Source organism: Lepisosteus platostomus, chromosome 3 (assembly GCF_059453375.1).
Source record: "Lepisosteus platostomus isolate fLepPlt1 chromosome 3, fLepPlt1.hap1, whole genome shotgun sequence".
NCBI classification, from domain to species: domain Eukaryota; kingdom Metazoa; phylum Chordata; class Actinopteri; order Semionotiformes; family Lepisosteidae; genus Lepisosteus; species Lepisosteus platostomus.
The window spans coordinates 25,681,218-25,685,894 of record NC_142613.1 but is presented as its reverse complement, the minus strand read 5'-3'; the positions used below and the strand labels follow the sequence as shown (position 1 = coordinate 25,685,894).

At 49.0% G+C, this 4,677-nt stretch overlaps 1 pseudogene; it reads right to left on the bottom strand.

Annotated features, from left to right (window-relative positions):
- Positions 1-2,278: 2,278 nt before the first annotated feature.
- On the bottom strand, positions 2,279-3,932 carry LOC148674699 (uncharacterized; annotated as a pseudogene).
- Positions 3,933-4,677: the final 745 nt, after the last annotated feature.

Here is a 4,677-nt window from a genome sequence, read left to right as displayed (position 1 = left end):
TGTAGGGAAGAAAAAAAATGGCGGGGTAAGCAGGGTTTACCTGTGGGCTCCAGCCACACCCCGTTGGAGAAAGAACATCCAGCTGTTTTCCACTTACCCATTTCTGATGTGGGAGCAAGGGATTCTGTCTGGGGGTTACCTGAGAGGTGATGGCCACCAGGCAATCATGTGGCTCCCCCTCATCCTCCGTGGGCAATAGGGTGGCTGGATTCCGCACCGTACACCGTTCAATAGTGACGTGAGGAAGGGACAGAAGGATGGGGTGGTAAAGGAGGGTGGACGAGGGAGAAAAGTGCGAGGTTTTACTCTGGAGAAGGATGGAGGCCACCGGATGAGGTACAAGGATCGTAAGAGGGCGGTAGCACACCAGGGAAGCAGAGGCCATAACGGCTGCAGCTGCTACTGCAACAGCACAAAGGCAGGCTGGCAGGCCGTGGGCAACAGAAGTGAGGCGCTGAGAGTAATAGGCCACAGGCTCAAAATGATTGCCGTGGGCCTGGAGAAGCATAGCACTGTAGAACCCGTCTTTCTCATCAACAGTCAGCGTGAAACCCTTAGTCATGTCAGGAAGGCCCAAAGCGGGGGCTGACATCAGGACTGTTTTAAGGTCGACGAAAGCTTTTTCTCTGTTGGGAGTCCAAGTCAAGCGGTCATTCATGGTTAGACCTGGAGCATGAGTCATGTCAGACAGGGGCTGTGCCAGTCGGACATACTGTAGCCAGGAATCCAGGATCTGCAGTATCCCATACAACCAAGGAAAGACATCATCTCCTTTTTTGTTCGGAGCTTTCGAATCTTTTGGATGGCTGCCACTCGTTCAGTGCCAATTGAACAAGATTTGGTGGAGATGTCGTGGCCTAATTAATGCACACATTCTTTAACGTGCTGAAGTTTAGAAATTAAGTCCGTTTTACCGGTTTCAGCTAAAACAATTAAGAGATCTCTGGTGTCTAGAGTGCAGGCTTCCTCACTAAACCAACAGGTCCTCCACATATTGGACAAGGGTGCTACCATGCTTAAAAGAGAACCCTGAGAGACACTCTTGCAGTGTTGAGGAAAAAACAGTAGGTGCCTCGGTATAGCCCTGGGGCATCCGAGTTCATGTGTACTTTTTCCCTTTAAAAGTAAAAACAAACCAAAACTAAGACTCAGGATGAACCGGAACGATGAAAAAAACTTTGAGTCCCTGGGGATAAAAAACAGAATGGTGGTGGGGTTGGGGACCACTGGAGTCCAAACATGTATGGTGGCATTTACTGCCCGCAGGTCCTAGACTGGACACAAAGATTCCCCTTCGGCCTTTTGCACAGGAAAAACTGCAGTGTTACATGGAGATGTTGGGCAGGGGATGAGAATCGTTTCAGCAACCAACTTGTCCACAACAGGTTCCATTCCAGCCTCAGCATCAGGTCTCAACGGATACAGCGGCCTGCAGGGCCTAAAGGTAGATTTTGGTATGACCTCTAGGGGGACGACACCCTTTATCAGGCCCACGTCGTATTTGTGTGCAGCCCAGAGGAAATGCGGGACTCCCTCCAGTGCAGGGTGTGAAGTGTCATCTGGGAGTGAGGCAAACAATCGGCCCATCCTGTCATCAGAGGCAGTCAGGTGCACTGTCCTCCAGGTGTTAAAAACAGGTGAGCAGGGATGCCAGCTGGCCTGGAGAGCAGAGTTACGCCCAATGCCTCAGCATCTGGGGCTGTCCATGCTTGGCTAGTAACACACTGACAAAGACACCCACATCTTGCCAGCGGAAGCCCGCAGACACGTGCGGGTGCATCCCTACCAGATACAGAGACTGCTGCTCGGAAGTCAGAGTCACGGCAAGGACAACAAAATCCCTTGAGACCAGATAACCATTCCCTTTTAGTCTATCGCTGCACTGTCCATCTCTAAACCAGACTTCCTCTAACCCTTCATCCGGGCCCTCGACACTAACCAAGGCCGTACAATGCAACTTATCAATATCTTGAAAATCGTCTTGGCCAGACCACAGCCTGGCTGCATCTTTCAGAATCGTTTGGGAAACCTGACCCACATCCTTTCCTAATGGGTTCCAGCTGTAGTAATAGTCCGGGACCGTGTTGGAGTGTTGGACAACCATGGTTCAAGGCAAGCAGTCTTCATTGCAGGTTAGCTCGAGTCCCTGTTCTGAACAGACAATGATGAGGCCCATTTTACAGAGCAAATCTCTGCCACACAGATTAACAGGGCATTCTCTTGAGAGTAAGAATGAGTGGTTGGTAGGCCCAAACCCATGCTTCTGGCATTCCACAGTGAATGGTGTGGTGAAATGGGCTTTTGCTGGGGTGCCAGTTACTCCTCTTTTTAGGGTAGATTTTTGATGAGAGCTTGAAACGGTGCACGTAATGGGTTGCCCAGTGTCAACTAAAAAGTCATAGGGATCACCATTAATGTGCAAAGTAACTTTGGGCAGCTGGGAAGGGGAGGAGACGGCAGGCAGTATGAAACCGGTGCCCTCAGGCCCTACCTCTCCTGGCGGGGACTGTCAATCTTTCTTTTCCCGTTGCCATGGTGTGCTGACTGTTACTCCAGCCGGGGGTGCCCGAGTCCCAGCCCCATCATCTTCCTCTCTCCCCTCCTTGTTGGGGCATTCTCTTACCCAATGTCCCGTTTTTCCACAGTGAAAACACGCACCACGGTCTCCTTCTCCTGGGTCTCTCCCTCTTCTTCGGTATCCTCTACCCCGGCCCCTTCCTCTTCTTGATTGATATAACTGGAGCTGGGCCATCTGGAGCTAGTGTAGCTGATGGCTGTCTTTTTGTGCCTTTCTCTCGTTCTTTGATGCTAATTGTCTCTCAGCATGATAAGCATGGCTGCACACCTCGGTCAACCGGGCGGTGTCCCAGCCAATGCATGATTTTTTTTTTACCATGCTCCCTATTTCGGGGAGCAGGCCACCCACGAAAAGACGGGTAAGTTGAGTTTCGTATACTGAGCTGTTGTAGTTAGGGGCAGGTGGGGACAGGCCACTAAGGTTACTGAAGAGGAGGTTCAGTCTCTCCAAGAAATCATTACATGTTTCTCCAGGCTTTTGCTTGGTTTGTCTCAAGGTGAACCAGTCCGTTTTAGGGGGATACTTTGCTTCTTTTCTCTGGCAAATGCCATTTAGCTGGTTCTGATAGCCACTGCCGATGGCAGCGTCATACACCACGTCTGGGTTGAACGTATCGTGCACATCGCCGTAGTCAAGCTTCAAGGTCTTTTTGAAAAAAAAACAGTCTCTACTTGACTGCTCGTGGGCTTACATTGAGTGACTAGATGCCACAAAGCGGTGGTATATTTTCGCCTGTTTGTCTTGGGGTTTAGTAGTTTGCAGATTACGACTGCCAGTTCTGCTCATTTCCATGGACAAAAAACTAAAACAGGGTTACTGCCCTGGGGGTTTGGACATTCTATCATAGGAAACTGAAGACCCAGAGCTTGGTCATCTTTTTCTTATGTGCTTCTTCCCCCCCCCCCCCTAGCCTGCGCCTCATTTCTCCACAGCTCAAAACATTTCCAATCTACTTTCTTTCCCTGTCCTGCAACTTCTCCTTAGGCTGTTCAACCCGCCGTGGACAAAAGCTGTCGTTCTCTGGAACACTATCAAATTAACTAATCCGCAGAGCAAAAACCACACGTTTTTGTTAAGATATGTTCATTTCACGAGTCCCAGACTCGCCGGGTCCCAGACCCGTTATAAGTCCCTGACTTATCGAAGAGGACACCCCTGTGGCTCGCTTTTCAAACTACAGTATTAGTTCTTTTAAAGGATCACTTACTGATGTCAGACGGCCGCGGATTTCTCCAGACTCTTCTCCAAAAGGATAAGTATTTATTCCCAGAGCTTCGTCCAATTCACAAAAATTGTCCGGGTCCGGATGGAGTTCCAATAGCCGTCCGCAATCAGGTTTGTGACCCATCCTCATCGCCAAACTTGTCATGGAATCTTTATCAAAGAAGAGCCAGAAAGGTGTTCCCATTCACTCAGTAAGGTATTTATTCATATTGCGCAATAGGGAAAGACAGCAACCACTAGTCTGTGCAGCAAGTGCGAGCTGATTTCTAAAGTAAAATAGGAAAAGGTCCCTTATTTTACACTTAGTTGATGCAACACCTCAACTTGTTTACTTCATTATGGTTGGTTAGTAATACAAAGACAGGCAAGACAGTAATTTTCCAGTCCTTATAGGTCTTAGCCTTTTTGTCTTTTTGCTGGGGCAGAGATAAACATTGTAAGAGGACCCGGGGAAGGGTCACCTCTAACCGGTATTTCCGGAACGAAACACTGAAAATACTAGAGATGGACCTTAGCAAAATGGCGGCCAAAAAGAATCAGCTGACCAGTAAATGGAAAGGGTCTACTCTAAGAAACAATGAGACACAGCTGAGCCGCATCAGGAACCGAAATATAAGTGGCCCGGAGGCAGTGAACAGCGCGGAAGCCGATAAGGTGAATGTGGTTTGGAGGAAAAGAGAGGAAAGAGGTGCATGTTAAGATCGGGCTAAAGAATAACGGACTACCGAAAGGAGAAAAGGTTTACGGTTTTGGATTACGGACACGGAATAAGGATACATCGCGGACTGGCTTTATTACGGACTTTTGGAACTCAGATCGGATCAGGATTAAGGGAACGGATTGCGGACTGTATTTGGAAGATAGTTGGAGGACGA